The sequence below is a fragment of the Vicugna pacos genome, chromosome 32 (genome assembly GCF_048564905.1).
Source record: "Vicugna pacos chromosome 32, VicPac4, whole genome shotgun sequence".
NCBI lineage: Eukaryota > Metazoa > Chordata > Mammalia > Artiodactyla > Camelidae > Vicugna > Vicugna pacos.
The window spans coordinates 24,332,365-24,351,787 of record NC_133018.1 but is presented as its reverse complement, the minus strand read 5'-3'; the positions used below and the strand labels follow the sequence as shown (position 1 = coordinate 24,351,787).

Genomic DNA, 19,423 nt, shown 5'->3' with positions numbered 1-19,423 from the left:
TCCTGGTATGATCACTACCCGTGTGTTGCACCTGGGCACTGCCAGTGTAACCCAGGCGTGTCACCTCTGTGAGTGCTGCCCGTGAGCCCTCAGTAACACAGCATCTCCCCCAATTTAGCGTGAGGGGCAGCAGAGAGAAAGACACAGAAAACTTGAAGCTCCAGGTCCTCAAGAGCCCACCTCTGTCATCATGAGGCTGAGACCCGCCTCTCTTTGTTTTCCTCAAAGCCCAGCTCACTCACGCTTCTGACCCGGGGAAGCCAAGAACTCCTGGCTGTGGCGTGAGTACATCACACGAGAGGGCTCTCGCTCCGCTGCAGCGCCGACCCCAGGGCCCCGCAGGGACCCCCGCCCAGCCGAGGGCAGAACCCTTCCTCCCTGACCCGTGTCCCTTCGTTCGCGAGGACTAGACTCCAGGTCGGCGGCAGCTCAGGCCGTGGACTAGACCAGCGCCCATCTCGGCCTCTTCGAGCGGAGGGGGAGGGTGGCGGGAGAAGGGGGTGTCCCGGCGGGGGTGACCCTCACCCCCCGCGGCCCCGGCGCCCCCGACCCCCCACCCCCAGGACGGGCTCCCTGACCCCCCTTCAGACGGGACACCGGGGCCAGGGCGCCGGGAAGGGCACCGTCCGCGTTCTGGGCCCCGCCCCGCCCCCTCTGTACTAACGAGGACTCCTCGCCCCAGAGGGGCAGAAACGCACCTCGAAATTGCTCAGGAAAAAGGGGGGCGGTTGGTGCGCTCCTGACCTGCGGTCTCGGCAGCGCAGGCCCAGCTTCAGGCGCGGCTGGATCCAGGGCTCCAGTGGTCTCGTCAGGACTCAGTCTGCTCCTTCTTCCAGCTCAAATCTTTGCCTTCACGCGGCCTGGCTTCGCTAACAGGCCCCAGTCTCCCCGCCAGGCTCCTCCCGGCTCCTCCACGGTGACAAGGCGGCGGCAGCGTCCCGTCCTCGCCTCCTCTCGGGGCTGAGGCGCTCCTGTCGGCCCGGGGCAAGGCCTGGCGCTCCTGGTGATTGGACTGAATGAGGTCATGTGACCATCCCTCAACCAATCAGTGCGGCCAGGATACCGCCAGTGGAACTGTAAGAGCCTTTCTAACTGGCCCTGGGACAAACCCTGACATTCACTCTGATTGGACATGCTGAGGTCATGTGACCATCTCTCACCCAATCAAGTGCAGCCAGGATACAGCCCGTGGAACTGTAAGAGCCTTTCCTATTGGTCCTGGAGCAAGTCCTTGTGCTCACTGATTGGACACACAGAGGTCATGTGACCAGCTCTAGCCCAATCACTGAATTCAGGGAAGGGCTTCGCTTGACCCGCCTAGGACACAGCCCCATCTGGAACGAAGGGTGCCCCAGCTGGATCACAGGTTTGAGCGTGGGGCACAGATTCCCTGATGCAACTTGGGGGCTCCTAGAAGGAGAGGTGGACGCAGGAAGATGTCCTCCACAGAAGCTGGGTCAGTGCCCTGGAGGCCCCCCACCATCTCCACATGGGGACCCTGATGGGTAAAGAAGAAGGATGCAGCCTGGCCCCCACTGCTGGTCTTGGACACACATCTTTTTTTAAAAAATATTTTATTTATTTATTATTGTATTTAATTATTTTATGCTAGGGGAGAAGGTAATTAGGTGTATTTTTAGAGGAGGTACCTGAACCCAGCACCTCATGCTTACCAAGTATGTGCTCTGCCACTTGAACTATACCCTCCCCATTAACACTCATCTCTGAGACCCGCTGACCCCGGCCAGAGCCTGGGACTGGCTGGGACTAAGGCCTGCTGGGCAGCTCTGGCCAGAGCTCGGCCACCCTGCCCCGCGTCCTGCCCTTTCTCTGGTCCTGCAGATTCAGCCCAGCCACGGGCTCACGCCTCTCTGAGCTCACTGTAATGTGCTCCTTAAAATGGTACTTTCGTAGTTGGAAGGTTTAGCCCTGAGTGTATCAGCATGAAGACTGGGGGCTTTGTGCATTAGCGGAATATAATTTATACTGAACTCTGAAAGATCTTGAGTCTCTAATGAAATTTGAATTTCTAACCTGATTCATAAACTCGGGAGCTGATGAATCATCCACAGGCGGTCCCAGGTATCAGGGAACTGCAGACTATGGATGTGTGCGGTGGAGCGAAACCCCAGTCCTGGGACTCGCCTCTCGATTTGGACTGGAAATGCTGCCTAATGAGATGCAAAGCTTTAGAATCAGAAAGAGAGATTCTGGTGTGGAGGCTCCTAAAGTAAGTTGTAAGATGGGGGTACAACTGCACCCACAGTTCTGTGTCCAGAGGAGGCGAGCACAGTCCCATGGTGACAGGTCTGTCCTTAAGTGGAGGAAGTCGCAGACTGGCTGCCCTGCCACCTGCCCTCGGTGCTGCTGGGGCGAACCCACACAGCAGTGAAGGAGCAGGAACCCGAAGGCAGGGGCTGAGCCCTACATAGCGCTCAGACCTCCTCCCGCCTCCAGAAACGTCTGAGGCTCAGCCTCTCATGGACAAGGCTGCCTCACCTGAGCCCCCTGGGAAGCCCTCCCGGACCTCTCATCTGCCCCTGATGCTCCCTCCTGAGCCTGCCCAGCACAGGGTGGAGCCCCATTGGAGAGCGTATCTCATTCCCGTGCCTTGGAGTCGGTCTCACCCACCTGGAGTGATGGGATTGCTGGAAGGAGGTCAGGACTCACTTCTTTCCCAGAGCATCTGACGTCCTTGTCAGGCTCCTCCCACCTCTGACAGGGTGACGGGCAGCAGCAGCCCGGGTCCGGGGGCAACTATGGCAATCGGAGCACCCCTGTCAGTCCATGATGGACACGAGGTGCAGGCAAGAAACGGACAGTGTTTTAAGTCACAGAGATGAGGGGATTGCAAGTGACTGCTGCACACCTTTGCTTTGCATGCGCTACCAAAACTAGCTCTCATAGTGGGACGGGAGGGTCAGGCAGCAGGCAAAGGTTTCTTCTCAACCACATGTAGCTAATCTATTGCACAGACTTAGCTATCGCCCTGGTATCTTGCACTCCAGGGCTCGGAGCCAGAGCCCGCATTTTCTCTAACACCCTATCCTGCAAAGATTAGGATTTATTTATTCTTTGCTTCTGGTAAATCTCTTTTATTAGTTCTAACGTGTTTACTCTTCTTACTTCCAATCAGTCTTTAAAAATTTCATTTGTGTGTTTATTTGCACTTTAGTGTTCTCTCTTCGTTTCAGAGCCGGGCAGTTTCATTCAGCATTGTCTTCCATTTAATCTCTACTCTGGACTTTCAGGGGCATTTTTTCTGTGGTTTTTCAAAACTCATGAATATGGTTTAAAGCATTTCTGCTGAGTGTTCTCACCTCTGAGTGGAGGGTTCCCTATTTATACACAAAGGATCTGATGCTCAGAGAATCTGCTACTCAACCCGGGTAGACTTTCAGTTAGGTCAGAAAGATGAGGTGAGCGGAGATCCACAACGATTTGATGAAGTTAAATATTCAGGAAAAATAAATATTAAAATCTTTGTCAGCACAGGGTAAATTTAAGAAAGGACACTCACATTTAAAGGTATACATAGTAGAATAAATTTAGAAAAAATTCAGTGAAGCAAATACTCAGAACCCCATTTGGACTTTACACAGAACCACTTCATGTCTGCTACTGGTCAGTGTCCAGGTTTGTAAATTAATGCAAGTTGTTTCCATTGACCACTAGGGATGATGAACATTTCCTGCCTGGAGATCACATGATAACTCACCCCACAGACCCTGGGGGAAAGGCCTTGGAGTTGATGTGTGAAAAGAACCAACACTGGTGAGAGCTCTGCTATGTGGCAGGGAACACCGGCACTGAGTGGCACTGAGTCATCTCAGTCCTTACACCGGCCTAGGAGACAGGCACTGTTTACCTATAACTGTACCTACATGGGGACTGAGTTCCAGCAACTGTCATGATTTTACATTTAATGGGGATATAGGACAGGCCTGTACCATCGCAAGGACACTGTGATCAGTGTGGTGCGTGCAGTACTGGAGGGGGGCGGCGGGGAGGGCACCATGGGAAGATGAGGGTAGTGCTGAATGGGTGTGGCTCAGCCCCAGCCCAGGCATCTGGGGGTCACTGCTACAGCCTCCTGGACCTTGAGGAAGATGGAGCCTTATTCATCCTGCAGCTGATATTCCCAGAGTGCCTGCCACGTGAAGGCAGTGGATTCTTAGGTATGACCCCAAAAGCGTGGGTGACAAAGGAAAACAGAAATAGGACTTCATGGAAATTGAAAAAAATCTGTGCTTCAAAGAACATTATCAAGAGGGTGAATAGACAACCCACAAAGCGGAGAAAGTGTCGACCAGCCACACATGTGCTAAGCGTCCGGGGTCCACAGTGAGCAAGGAGGTTCTGAAACTCACCACAAGATAGCCAAGAACCGAATTTAAAAATGGGCAAGAGATGTGAATAGATATTTCCCCACCAAAGGACACACACGTAGGTAATTAGTACACGAAGAGAGGCCCAGCACCCCCCAGTCTCAGCCTGTCAGTGACCCAGTTATGACTGGGCCTCATGGTTCTTATGTATGATGACAAGACGCCCTTCAGGCCATCAGGGAACTTTGGGAAAAAATGGTTTATTACTTACATGCTCTGGAAGGTACATGGTACACCTGGGGCCACACTGTGAGGTCATAGGTAGAGAGAGAGAGAGCACTGGGGTTCTGCTTTTCCTGGGGCCAAGGGTGGGTGCCTGGGGTTTCAAGGGCTCACTCTTTATTGGTGAATTAAAAAAAATAAAAATGGGACCATATAGCGCAGGGAACTATATTCAGTTTCTTGTGAGCTGTAGTGGAGGAGAATCTGAAAAAAATATGTATATACATGGATAACTGAATTGCTCTGCTGTACACCTGAAATTAACACTGTAAATTGACTAGACTTCAACAAAAAATAATAATATTTTTTAAAAAGTACATTAAAAAGTAAGAGTGGGGCTTTAAAGCTCAGAAAGAGAAAAAAACAAGCATCCAAGTGATCAGTTACCAACTTCAACCAAGATCTTTAAAATCAAAGGAGCCCCAGTGGACGGGGGTGGCCTGGCTCTTGTGTTTATCTTTGAAGTGGATGCCTCTTTGAAGTGGGTGTCTTGGCAGTCAAAGCTTGTCAGGCGCTTGCATTACACAAAGAGAAAACCCAGCTGTCAGGGTTTACCCTGCATTAGGACAGGGTGAGTCCTGCCCCAAATCGCCAGCACCACGAACCAGAATCTTGAGAGCTAATTACCCACGTGCTGAGTGCCAGGCTATCCTTAGCTTAGCAACCTGGGCAGAGAATCAACAGACAGCCTCCTAGAAATGGTGAGGAAAGGACCTAGATTTGGAAAATGTACGTATGATTTGCTGAAGTGATTTTCCTTCCTACAAGGCTGTTGTGTGTGTGCTTTTGTGTCCTGTGGAAAGGACACATCTGAAGGTTTATTTTGCTAAGAACGTTAGTCCTTCTATTCTGTGCTTCTCACGCGCTCTCCTAAGGTTCTCAGGCGGGGGGTCGCTTCCCTTTGACCGGCAGGTCTGAGCCACATCCAGTCATCCCTCTTGTACGAGGGAACTTCTCTGCTCTTCCCTTGCCGTCGCCAGCTGCACCAGCTCTGGGCTCTATCCCAGAACGTCCTGTGTCCTGTGGCAGGGGACCCACAGCAAGGTCCTAGGAGACAGTCAGGGGCCAAGAGAGGAAGTCTGCCCCACGTGGATTCCAGGACGGAGGTCATTTTGGCTTCGCCCCCGACATTATCAGTTGGATTCCCAGAAGACGGCTGCGTTCTCACCAATGTGACAAACCTCTGCTGTGTTCCACAGCTGCTGGCCTCACCCCTGGCATCTCCCTGAGTCTGGGAGAAGCTGCAGGGCTCTCCTGGGGGTGGGGTGGAGGAGACAGACCTTCCTGAGAGGTCTGAGGTCTCAGAGAGCAGGGGTGCTGGATGGTGGGAGGTGGGAGAGTAGGTGTGAGAAACCAAAGAAGGGGAGATGCCCTGCTGTCAGGCTGCTGGGGGATTCCTGGGGGGATGGGCCACTGCATCTGGGATGGGTTAAGTTTGCCTCCCATGTGTGACTACGAAAAAGAAAAATGAGAGAGAGAGAGGGAGGGAGGGAGGGAGAGAGGTGATACTGGCCGACAGGGGATGCTGAGGGAACACGGAGGAGGCCGAGGTTAAACAATGTCAGCTCTCACTCAGGTATAAATTAAAAATCATCTCCTGTGAGCTGACTGAAAATGACAAACTTCCTTCCAGATGACAAGCTGGAGGAAGGAGATACGAAGAAATGAAAGGCACGCTCTGACTACCCTTTAATAACCCACAGGCATGTGTGAAAGGCAAGATTGTAGGGAATCCGAAAATAAATTTTAATCTAAAAGAACAAATAATACAGCGACAGTTTCAGTTTCTGTTATTCTCCTAAAGTCTAGGCTTAAGCATTAGGACTGAGTCAGTAAGAAATACAGGCTGAGGCAGCCACACGAGGAACAAAAATATTATTAAACAGTAAGAAATATTTGAGTCCAGGGTCCTAGCTATGAGAAAGCAGGTGATAAACGCGTTTCAGCCTAGTGCTTCATTCACAAGTGCCTGAAATATACCAGGACAAATTCCCAAACTATTTCTACATCTTTTACCGCTAGGTCCATCTTGTGCACATGAAATTAATAACCGTCACATTTTTGGAGCACCTCCTGGGTGACAGACCTTTGCGCTAAGGGGCTGAGATGGATGATCTCATTCAGTCCTCTCCCAGTGAGGTGGGTACCACTATCAGCCAACTTACCAGTGAGGAAGCTGAGGCACTGGGAGGTGACAGAGCTGGCCACACATCCAGGGAGGGGTGGAGCCAGGATTCTCACACCATCCTGTTCCGCGCCCAGTTGGTGGAGCCTCAGCGGCCAGGCGGAAGCTCTGCAGGGGCGCCACACAAACACGGGCAGCCAACGTAATGACAGCACGGGATCCGCATCTTACACAGGGTTTAGGTTTAAACAGAGTGTCTTAAAAATCACGAGTAGGCCGGCATTGGACCAGATCAGTTTTTGGTTTTCATTTTTTTCTCTGCTGAGCATAAGATGAAATACATGCCTCATCCGTAGGGCCATTTTGAGTGAAAAACACAATTTAAAACACTGAATCACCTCAGAATGGTGGGATAGTCATCCCCCGGAGACAGATGAGGGGACAGCAGGTCCCCAGCCTCTGGTTCGTCTGCATTTGGGACACAGACTCCTTGACAGGAATGACCCAAATGTTTTAAAGTAGCTCTCCCACTCCCTCTCTGCAAACTGAGCGTATGTATCTGGATTTAATACCTAGATGAGTACGTGCCAGGGTCCCACCGCGTGCCATATCGCAACTTCCGTTTCCTTGGGCCACATGCACACAGTGAACTCTCTACACTGACTGCCCACTCCCTCTGCGCGCAGTGACCACGTGCCGGCTCAGCCCCTTTCCCGCCCCGGCCGCACCAGAGAAAAAGTACTTCAAAGGGATCTTGCGAAGAAGCCCCCCTGGCCCCCCCACACCACGCGTATATTCGACCAAGAGGCTCAGTTTTGTCCCCAGAGCGCTCCTTCTTGGAGGAGCCCCGCGCCTGCACGGAGCGTCCGTGGCCGGGATCTTCGCGCGTCGCGGAGTCTGGGTCGGTGAAGACTCATCTTGCGGAAGCAGCAGGACGTCTTGTAACTTCGCGCTGCAGGCGGAAGCGCGGGTGTGAAGCATCTCTGGAACGTGCTCAGTACTGGCGGCCTTCGGTTTGGGCGCGGTGTCCTGGAGCCGGGCGGTCAGAGAAGGCCCCCCTGCGGGCGTGGCGTCGGGGCGAGGCCCCGCCCGAGGGCGGGGGGGAAAGTCCTCGCAGCACGGGGCTGCGGGTCGGGGAGCCCCGAGGGGCCTGCGGGCCGCCCGCGAGGCCCTCCCCCCGGGGCACCCCCTCCCGCGGGGCTGCCGGCCCGGGCGGACAGCGCAGGGCCCCGCCACGTGCCCCGGGCCGCCGACCGGAAGCTCCCGTGAGCCTCCGCACCGGAAGAGGAAGCCGGCGCTGGCCCCGTGGGCCGCGGAGGTACCGGGCCTGGGGTGGGGGTGCGGGGCGGCTCGCTGGGGCCCGGTTCCCGGGGCGGCGGGCGGCTGTGGGGCCCGGGGCGGGGCCCTCCCTGGAGCCGCCCCGGCGGGCGGCGGGCGTGTGTTCCCCCCAAGCCGCGCAGCCCGAGTCTCTGCCCACGAAGGGCCTGAGCGCGTCCTGCCGTCCGCCCTGGCCTCCCAGCGGGAGCGGGGCCTCACCCGGAGCCGGTGGGGAGTGCGCGGCCCTGACCCGCCCAGACCTGCTGACGCAGGGGCCCCTCCCAGCAAGGCCCGGGGGTGGGACGCTGACATGTGCCCTCCTTAACCCGTCCTTGCAACTGCCGGCCCTGCTGACGTGGGAGCCGTGGGAGGGGTTTAACCAGGGAGTGAGGGGGTCTGGTTTGTCCTTTAAATGTGTGTCCTGCTGATGGGCTGCAGAGGGATGGGAGGAGAAGCCAGGCCAGGAGGCCGCGCCTTGTCCAGAGAAAACTCGTCGTGGTCACAAGACACCAAACACACATATCCTGGGCAAAGGCAGAGACGGAGACACACCTGCAGACGAGGCATGACCACACAGATGCACACACACCACACCCATGCATGACTCCTGTGTGCAAATTCAGAAACGTTCCTATTTATACAGAGAACACAGAACCACACCCAGGCAGGGGTTGCTTGGGCCCAAAGCTGCTGCTTTCTCATGTCCCTAGAACTGCAGGAATGAACCAAAGCTGCCAGACTTTGCACACTCATGCTGCAGAAAAGCTTGCAAATGAGTTAAATATCCAGGAGCCCCTGGGAGCCTGGTTTGGGAGATTGGATCCTGTAATGAAGGGTCACAGCTCTGGGCCAGATGAGATACCGGTGCCCCTTCCTCTGTCAGTGAGGCTCACTCAGCTCCGCTCCCCACAGCTGCGGACAGTGTGGTCCAAGTGCTAATGGCTTTTTAGCCAGGCTGCTGGGGACCAGCAATGAACCCTGGGCGGTGTGTGATGTCGGTGTGCACCTTTATCCTCCACAGGGTAGACCAGGTCAGCCACGCACTGTGACCTCAGGTTAGTGGTATTATTGAGTCCAAATGTGTTCTCGCCACATGACAGGTCAGTAAATCAGGAGACGAGTCTTGGGGCAAGGAATAATGATTTTATTTGGAAACCTGGCAGACCGAGAAGATGGCAGACTAATGTCCTGGAGAACCATCTTCCCTAAGTGAGAATTCAGGCTCCTTTTATACTAAAAAGGGGAGGGGGTGTGGTTGGTTGTCGCAAACTTCTTGGTGTCTGAATCCTTTGTTCTTGAAGCTGCCCACGTAGGTCAGGTCATGGTGTTCCTGTAAACTTCCAACAAGACATACTATTTTTCTGCTCTGCAACTTTTTATCTCTGTATGAATGGAAGTGTTCTATGCTTAAAGATCAGAGCCTTAGGGATGGCCTGTCCCATGTATTTCAGGCTCTAGGCAACATCCCTTTACGAAAAAGTGAAAAATCAGTATGACTCACCACGAGAAATACAGCACAGGGTTAAAGTCAAAGGAACAGATCCAAAATGGAGTCAGATTTGTTCTTTTCTATTACAGTGACATGGTGTGCATCATTTGTGCATCAGCAGGATGTTCTGAGATTTGAGACGTTGGGGACATCAGCTTTCGTCCCTGATCAGTTGTAAACAGTGTATCTTGGCAAGTCTATCCCACTAGTCAATTACAAGGGAAGAAAATCAGATTTGAGAGATAGTCAGACATTCTATAGTATATTGCACTTCAGATTATAATTCTATAAAATCTAATTATTTATGTCTAGACTGAAAGAAATTTAATTTTGATTATTTAACCACATTTCCTATTGCTCTTCTGAGGAATGCTGATTTCCCAGCAGCCCTCTGACTGAGTCCTTGAGAGTCGCTTTTTTCTGATGTTGTGTCTGGGGCTGAGCAGTGGCTTCTAGATGCCTTAGGTCTCAGGGTTTGTCCTGAAGAGTGATTCTGGGAGGACGTTATGTCCATTCTGGGCTCTTTTCTTTCATCATCGTTATTTTCATCGTCACCACTGTTGCAATCATCACCATCCTCATCAACATCACTGTGGTCATCACCATCATCATCGCCATCTTTGTCATCGTCTCCGTCCTGTTCGTTGTCACCATTATCATCAGCACCGCCGTGATCACAGCCATCTGTGATGTGGTACTCATGAAGTCTAGACGTTGCTCTAAGTGCTTCCAATCTATCGCTCCTTTACATCATCGCAAGTCTGTAGGCAGTATCGCCGCCAGCCTCATTTGAATGATGATGGAGTTGAGGCACAGAGAGGTTAAGGGACTCACCTAATGTTGAACAGGTATGAGCTGTCGGGTATGGACTCAGACCCAGCAGCCTGGCCCCGTGTCCATGCTCTTACCCACTCTCTGTATTGCACCACGTGCCCTTGATCTGCCTCGAGAGTCTTGACTCCCTGTCCCTGGGATTCTGTCCTCACCTTGGCTGTTCCCAGAATTTCCCTCCCTCCCCCCAAGCCTTCGTCAGCATGCCCAGGCTCCCTCCTAGTCCGCGTCCTCATGAAGCCCCTTCTAGCATCTTGTCTCCCCACCTCCAGAAGCTCATAGCACTGCTGCTGTCCGCTCCTGACCCTGACCACCTGCAGCACTGTCCTGAGGGTCATAGTCGCGTAGACTCACCCCGCCTAGTGCCCCGAGCATCTCCCCAGGGTGTCCAGGGACAGCCTGATCTTAGCCCTGTTGGTGGGCTTTAAGGCGCAGGGTCAGGAGGAGGAGGAGGTGTTTATCACCTGAAGTCCCTGATCTCTCAGCATTCCCACATCACGGCCCACAGAAGCCACATGGCCGTGGCATTGTTCTGGTCGATGTGCCTTGCGGCTCTGTGCTAGTGTAGGGCCCCTGGCTCAGGACACGAGCTTGTGATGTGGGCAACTGAGAGAGACTGAATTTGAAGGAAAGGAGATTGAAACAGAGAAGCCTGTCTTCCCCACAAGGCAGCTGCGGTGACACCTCTTAACAAAGAGTCCTCACTCTCCATCTGATCTCCCTGCTGGAGACACCTTTATCTTTTCTTGTCGAGAATCTAGCCTCTAAACCTACAAGATTTCCTGCTGTAGCAAGATCAGGACGTGGAATTAGAACAGCATGTGTAGTAGACATCGGCTGGGCTTCCCCACTGACTGCCGACAGGAGCAAAGAGCCTCCTGCTGAGCAGGGCCCCCTCCCTGGCGGCCCGGGAACGAGTGGCCTCCCCACGGTCCCCTCTGGCCCCCACCCCAGGGAAAGGGCCCCGAGCTCCCCTGGTCCCCTCTGGGCCCCACCCCAGGGAAAGGGCCCCGAGCTCCCCTGTTCCCCTCTGGGCCCCACCCCAGGGAAAGGGCCCCGAGCTCCCCACGGGCCCCTGTGGCCCCCACCCCAGGGAAAGGGCCCCGAGCTCCCCTGCCAGCATGCAGATGGGGAGCCCAGCATTACCGCTGCTCACTCTGTGCTGGCCGTGCTCGCAGCTCTAGTTACAGGACCAGTTCCCTCAGTCCTCATCTTGACGTGGGGTCGGTTATCCTCAGTTTGTGGATGAGGAAACTGAGGCCCAGTGGTTCATTCACTTGTCCAAGGACACATCCTACTGAGTGACAGGACTAGCCTGGTCATCATTATCATCAGTATGCGGGTTGAGCTGCTGTGACTTCAGACACTGACCTGAGGCCCCTTCCCCTGTGTTTGGGTGTCTGACGTTTTATACAAACCGGGTGTCCCTGCCAGGCTCCAGTGAGGAAGGAGTCAGCTGACCGGGGTGGTGGAGCAGCTCGGGAGGACGGAGGGTGAAATCAGGTGCAAACAGGGTGACACCGTGGTGACTCTTGTTCCTGCCGAGGCCACCTGACACCTCCCAGGTGTGATGCTGAGGCCGGCGCTCCCACCTCCTCCAACCCCCAGACAGACGTCCCCCTGCACTCAGGCCCCCGAGGCGCCAGTGCTCACTCGGCCTCCCTTCCCTCTCAACACGGGCAGGTTCCTCCTGAACCGCGTCCTGGGGCACCTGCACCACCTCTGGGTCTTCATCCCGTCTGCAGCCCAGGACCTCGTGCGTCCAGGGAAATATTCCAAATATTTAAAGCCTGGGACAGAAGGAGCAGCAGCTGAAGACGACCGGGCAGCACTGAGCAGCACGTGCTGGCCCTGCGTCTGCCGCCACGCCCGTCAGACCCGCGGCTCCCTCCCGTCACCTTAAGGGGACCCACGTCTTCGACCTCAGGATAAAGGCTGAGTCCTGACCTTTAATCATCAGTTTCCAAAGTAGTGCGGGGTTCTGGTTGTAACACATCAATGCAGATAACATTTTGAGAACAACTGAAAAATTAGAATACAATCTGGGTATTCGACTGGATTAAGACAATATTAATTATTTTGGCAAGCATTTTAACTATAAAGGAAAATGTTACACTTTTGTAACACATACAGACACATAAAAACAAAAAACATCATTCATACCTCAAAATGTATACAGTTGACCTTTGAATAATATGAATTTGAATTTTGTGGGGCCACTTATACACGGATTTGTTTCAGTACATAAGCACCCCTGTACTACATGACCGAGGTTGCTGGAATCCGAGGATGTGGAACCGTGGCTGCAGAGGTAACGTTAGACACAGGTTGTCAGCTGCACGAGCGGCTTGCGTCCCTCACGCCTGAGCTGTTCAAGGGTCAACTGTAATGAAAACACACTTGCTTCAAACGAAAGATAACTGCAGAGGTTTTACACGCACGCGTGCTCACACACGCACACACGCTCTCACGCTAACTCACCGAATGTTGCGAGCTCAGGGTGGAGCCGGATTTTAAGTGTCTGTGATGACCCTCTTCTCGCTCAGTCCTGTCCGGTACCTGCGATTTGACCCCGCCTGGGGACCAGCTGGAAAGTCTGAGGTTGAGGCCATGAGCGGTCGTGCTGCTGTTCTCAGCCCTTCCCCTGCTCGAGCATCCTCACCCGTTCCCCTGGCTTCAGTTTTGAACACGTGCCTGCTCTGGCCACTAGCTGCAGGGGAAGGGGCCGTGGGGCAGCTCCCAGCTGGACGCCAGAGACCTCTGCTGCGTCCTGTTCCCTCGGACTCCCCTGTGCTTGTTGTGGGAGCAGACCTAGGCCGGCCCACGGCCCCGGGGGTAAGAGACGCAAAGCACAGAGACCCCTCAGCCACGTTCAGCCCAGACCAGGCAGTCCCCAGCCCTCTGCCCACTCACGAGGGCGCCCCGAGACCAGGAGCGCCGCCCCGCAGAGCCAGCCTGCCCGACCCGACCCTCAGTGGGTCTGCAGACCCCTGAGGACAAAGGCTGTGGCTTAGGCCACCAGGGGTCTGTGTGACTCGTGATGCAGCATTCTTGTGGCAGCAGGTGACTGACGCAGTGTCCCCGTCCCAGTCTGGGCACCAGGGAATACTGGGTCCCCCTGTCCTACGAGGGCCGGGGCTTCCCGCCCACGGAAACAGCAGCCCTGAGAACAGGTGGGGCTCTGCTTCCTGGTGTTCCTTGACGATACCAGGCATTACGGGCTAAACTGCTTTCTATCCACTTAGCAGATAATTTACAACTCACACAAGAAACCCAGAGTTACTGCTTATGACGGCTTTATGACTGCATTATGGGAAGAATCCATCTTTGCTCAGAAGTTAGTAGGAAACAATATTGTCCCCAGACAAGCCTCCTGAACAGCAGTGTGCAGTTGGCTCAGTCACACTGGGCGGTCGGGCTGGGATGAGCTTTTGTGATCAGACACCGGGCACATCTGGAAAGCCGTCATCCCGGGGTGGCCTGAGCAGGCTGGTGACATGGGGCCTGCGGGAAGTAATCCCATTCTCGGTGAAGAGTTTTCTAATCATCCGAGCAGCTCTGAACTCAGAGATTTGGGGCCCCCGAGGTGGCAGAGTCTGCGGCACCTGGCAGGGAAGTGACAAAAATGCCTTAAGTTTACTTTGGTCACCGTGGGAGGCAGAGACAAGACCAAATGGGTCAGGAACCACCACATCGGCCCCCAGATGGGCAGTGGGAGCCGTGACGTCCGAGTCCAGCCAGGACACGGCGGGTCAGGGCTGTGAGCGGTGCGGAGGGGCCCCAGGCCCACACGTGGCCACGTTCTGGGAGATCAGACAGCTTTTCCAGGTGGGGAGTGTCCTACCCCGTCCCTTCTCCCACCGGTGTGGGCAGCGCCTGCAGACTGACGACCCCCGTCTGGAAAAGTGCTCACGTGCTGAGATGGGAGGGAGGCTGCCCGCCAGCCTGCTGGTCCAGGGGCACGGGAGACGGGGAGCCACCCCCAGGCCGCGGGCTGAAGAGAGGCGCCCACTGGGCCTCGCGGGCCTTCACCTCCTCCCTCCCAGCCCAGCTGGGCGGGGGGTGCCGAGGGCGGCTGAGACCAGCCAGCGGTGACCCTCTGGCTGCAGCCCCGGGACCTCTGCCGGGAGAGCCAGGACCCCCAGGGTTGTGACCGCAGCGTAAGCTGATACGACAGGTCCCAGGCCCAGGGCGCCGTCCCGCTGAGTGGCGTCCCGAGCGCTCGGGCACGCGGGGCGGCGCCTCAGAGCCACGTTCCAGCGCCCCCGCCCCTGTGCCTCCAGGGCGCTTCCTCTCCCTGTGTGTCACCTCCTCGTACGTGAATAGTAGTAACGACACCACACCGTGTGGCTTACTGCGGAGAGTGAACATCTGAGTGCACACGCGGCTTCGGGAGCACTGGCACACGCTGCGGTAGCGACTTTGTCCGAATGCTGGGAACCCCGGACTCCGAGCCGAGACGCTGGGCTCGTCTCACAGACCGGCCTTTGCCCCCCCGCGTCCTCTGCACGTGGCGCACTCGACCGGATGAAGGGGCTGCTGCACCAGTACGAGGACCCCGAGTCAGTCATCCCGGGAACCCCAGCACCAGCCGTCCCCCCAGCCTTTGCCGCAGCCCCGCCAGTGCCTTTCCCACCCCGAGGAGTCGGGGGGGGGCGCTTCTCGGGGAGCGGGGCACGAGGCTCTGCAGCTCCTGGTATGGAGCAGGGCCGGCGCAGGGGCAAGCCCTGCCCTGCTGTCCTCTGTCACTGAGTGACCACCTCCCACCCACGTCCCTGTCAACAAGGTCACTGACAAGTAGAGTGGGAAGGGAACCCGTCCTCCGTCCAGGGCAGCAGGCGAGGCAGCCGGCTGTGTGTACCTCGGGTAACACGCTGGCTCTAGTTTGTCAAGTATTTGCCGCCCAGCCCCGGCCCCTTGTGAGCAGCGATGCTGTGACTTGGAAATGCCTTCCACCCACTCAGCTCCTCCCTCCAGACAGAGGAGCTGTGGGAGCTGGGCTGGAAATCGCCTCCTGGGAAAACCGGGACCAGCCGCCCCCCTGCGGGCGTGGGGGAGCCCGGCGACAGCTCTGCAGCCCGATGCCCTGCCAGTCAGTCTCCCGAGGAAGTGTGCAGGTCTCCCGCCCACAGGCTCCCTCCCGAGGGTGCGCCCCGAGCCACCGGCAGCGGTTTGGACAGTGGGGTCAGTGAGTGACGGGTCCTCCTCGTCCTGCGTCCCGACTCAGGCATGGAACCCCCCCCCCCCAGTCGGAGGCCCCGCAGAGACCACACCGCGGGCAGAGGCCCTGCTCCCGGGGCCGCCTTCAGAGGCGAACTCTGTGTGCAGTGAGGTGCCCCCCGGGGCTGGTGAGGCCACACACCGGGGCGGAAGCCAGCGCTCCAGGTCGCCCCCAGGTGCTCCCCGCTTTGTCATTTCCATGTAAAGATCATCAGCGGGAAAGCTGTGCCCGGCGGGGGCGGTGTTCAGCTGCCCGGCCTGGGGTCGTGGGTGCTCGGCTTTTCTGAGAAAGTCCCTGAATTGTCCACTGTGCCTTTATTTTCTGCCTTTCCCAGCTTCACCGAGTTCCTCTTGGCGTAAAGTGAAGGGCACTTCCTGGTCACCTGGGGCAGCTGAGTGTCCGTGTGAGGCCGTCACCGCAGTCCCGGCAGTGAACATGCTCCCCCGCTACGTTTCCTGTTCCCTCTTGTCCGCCCTGCCACCTGCTCGGCAACTGCTATCACTTCAAAGTGTTTCCGTTTTCCAGGCTTTGTGTGAGTGGAACCCCGCCCTGTGCACCCATTGGTCTGCCTGCTTTACTCAGAAACGCACGTGGCTGCCATACCCTCGTCTTGTCTTTGCTGAGTATTTCTCCGCATGGATGGACCACAAGTTGCTTTCCCTTCAGCTGTTGGTGGACTTGGAGTCACACCCAGGTTTCACTCGTTACAAGCTAAGCTGCTATGAACATGTGTGCATGTGTTTTTTCCCTAGACATTTGCTTTCATTTCTCTTGGGGGAGAACCTGAAAGTGCATTGGCTGGGTCGCATGAACGGGTTTGTAACTTTTTAAGGAAGTGTCATACTATTTTCTGAAATTGTTGTGCCGTTTCACACTCCTGTTAGCAGTGCATACGCATTCTGGATGGTTCACATCCTCCGTGGCTCTCTGAGCGGTCAGTCTTTTAAAGTTCGGCCATTTTGGTGTGCAGTGGGATTTTTAAACACCTTTTGGGGATCTAATTTACATACCACAACATTGACTTGTTTAGGCGCCCAATTCAGCGGTTTCCAGTCAATTTAAAGGGTTGCGTGACCCTCACCTGATGAAGTGTGAGAGCGCCCCCAGCACGCCCAGGGATCTGTCAGTTTCTGTCACGCTCAGTTCTCACCCCAGACCCAAGCAGCCAGGAGCCCGCTGTCTATCCTGGCAGACCCGCCTTCCCCGCCACTCCACAGGAACACAGTGGAACCTGACCTGGTCTCGCGGGCCTGGCGGCTTTCCCCTAGCGCCCTGTTGTGGCGATTCGCCTCGCGGTTACATGCTCCAGGACTTCACTCTATTGCCAGTCAGCATGCTGGTGTGTACACAGAGCACCTCTGTGTCTGCGTTCTCCACTGGGTGGCTGTTGTAATTGTTCTCTCGTCTTCCTTTTATTGAAGTGCAGTCTGTTTGCCGTGCTGTGTGGATTTCTGGTGGCACGGCGTGCTGATTCAGTCACACGTACATACACGCGTGTGGTTGTTTTGGAGTTTGGGCCACCACGTGTGCTGTTGCCGTGAGCGCGAGTGTGCAAGTCTCTGTGCGGACATATGCTTTCATTTGTCTTTGGTAGACACCTAGGACTGGAAATTCTGAGCCTTGTTGTAAATTTATATATATATATATATATATATATATATATATACTCAGTGTCATAAAAGTGTTCCCACCAGCTGGTGTCCCCACGTGCCTCTGGCCCAGGAGAGCAGACCCTGGCCTGACCCTCTCCCTCCTCCTCCCTCCAGACTTAGACGTCTTGGTTTGTCCTGTGATGTCACTTCTCCGATGGGTCCAGAAACGCCAATTTTTCATCTGTCCAGCGTTTCCTCGTTTTATGGATGAAAGTGACTGCTTCCGAGCTCCGTGCTGTCAGCGCTGAAACCCGAGTCTCCTGTTTCAGTGCACAGCCTGTCTCGGGGCCCAGGCCCTTCCCGCTTCCGCGGCTCCTCCTCCAGGGTGCCGGCCCGGGCTTCCTCCGGTCTCTTTGCCTGCTACCTGAGGCCCTGCGTCGACGTTTCCTTCCCAGCAGGGCTGCCGGCAACACGTCTTGGGTTTCCTGCTCCTGCGAACGTCTCTGGGTCACCTTTACCGAAGGGTGTTCCCTGGATACGGAGCTCTGCTTGACGCCACTTTCTAAGTGTGGATCCGTGTGCTGTCCCGATGGCCCCTGAGTTTATGTTTTCTGATGAGAACTGCGAGGACACGTCGCCCAGGTATGCCCTCATGGAAACGGCCTGGGGAAGGTCCTCGTGGCTATTTCAAGGTCATTCTTTGCGTTTGCTTTGCCACAGTTCTGTTCTGACGAACGGAAGCATGAATTTCTTTGAATTCCTCCCGGTTGAGGTTCCCTCGGTCGCTTGAATAGCAGTGGTGCGTTGCGGCAGATCTGGGAGACACCAGCGACGATCCCTGCGCCGCGCTCCCCGCCTCCTGGAATTCTGACGACGCGAGCGCCGGGGGCTTGTCTGTTTGCGCTTGTGCTGTCCCACCGGCCTCCGCGCCTCTGCGCAGGGTCCTCAGCATTACGCCTCCAGTTTCTCAGAATGGGTAGTTTTTATTAACCTGCTACCAAGCTCTGCCATTTCTCCTGTAAACTCTGTTACTGAGACCAGCCAGCTTGACTTTGTTTTCTCGGTTACCGCATTTTTCAGCTCTAAATCGTCATTTGATTCTTTTGTCGCTTCTGTGCCTCACCTGAAGCTCTTCCCGCTTGTGTGAAGAGTGCTCGCTTTTCCCCTTGGAGCCCCGTCAGTTGCTTTCAAGGCTGGTTTGATAATTCCACCCTCTGTGTCACCTGGAGCTGGTATCGCTTTTTGGGGGCGGGGGTTAGGTAAGTAGGTTTATTTATTTGTTACTGGAGGTGCCGGGGAGTGAACCCAGGGCCTCCCGGATGCTAAGCGCTCTACCCAGAGCTCCACCCTCCCCCTGGCGTTAGCATCTCTTGATTAGAATTTCCTCTTGCAAGATACTGAGATGGTTCTGGCTTTTTGATGGCACGTTGATTTCAGGTTGTATCCGGAACAGTTTAGGTACTATGTCAGGTGACCCTGGATCCTATTTAAGTTCTGTGGGGAAGGCTGACTTGCTTCAGCAGCGGCTGCCCTGGCTGGGTCGGTGCAGCAGGTCCCTGCCGTCACTGCGTGGGCTGTGGCTCAGTTTCGGTTCTCGAAGCCTTTGAAGCGCTGTGTGTATCTGTCCCTCGTGTGTGCCGTCCGCCGGTCAGCCTGGGGCTGGTCTGTGGTGTAGACAGTCTTCGAAGCGTTTGGTGTGCTGACTCGTATCAGGTTAGGGTGAGCCGGGAGTGGTTCGGAAACGCCTTTATAGTTCCCTTCCTCCATCTCCGTCTCCTCTGCCATCTCCCCGACCTGTCACGTCTCTCGGGTGCCCCCTTCTCGCTCCTCCCTCCCCAGTCCTCTGCCTGGAGGCCTAGTGCTACAGCTTCCCCGCTCCGTGTGCACCGGGCGCTCATTGCCGAGGGCAAGCACGCGGCCCAGGGACGCCCATCACACCTCCGCGTGTGGAAGCAAGGCCTCAGGGAACCCCGAGGGACCAGAAGAGGGAACTGTCCAGTGGACTTCAGGACAGCGCTCGATGGAACACTGCAGGAGTCAGATGGTCGTGCACGTGTGTATTAGTCACACGCACCGGTGTGTGTGGTGTATTGAGTGGTGGGGTAGATGATGAAATGTCATTTAGGACACGGTCCCATTTAGGTATAAATGAGGTCACATAAATCACCTGCGTGTATGTGTGCTTCTTTAAGACAACGTTTAAAAATGGAGGAGATGCAGGGCTGTTACCAGTTAACC

The 19,423-nt window shown here is 55.5% G+C and overlaps 2 long non-coding RNA genes across 2 annotated transcripts; one reads left to right on the top strand and one right to left on the bottom strand.

Annotated features, from left to right (window-relative positions):
* Positions 1-7,836: 7,836 nt before the first annotated feature.
* Positions 7,837-12,431, top strand: LOC140690862 (uncharacterized). The gene is made up of 2 exons (XR_012066195.1): positions 7,837-8,053; positions 12,056-12,431. It is a non-coding gene; the product is annotated as an uncharacterized lncRNA (long non-coding RNA).
* Positions 12,302-13,107, bottom strand: LOC140690864 (uncharacterized). The gene is made up of 2 exons (XR_012066196.1): positions 12,854-13,107; positions 12,302-12,755 (listed from the first exon to the last, which is right to left on the bottom strand). It is a non-coding gene; the product is annotated as an uncharacterized lncRNA (long non-coding RNA).
* Positions 13,108-19,423: the final 6,316 nt, after the last annotated feature.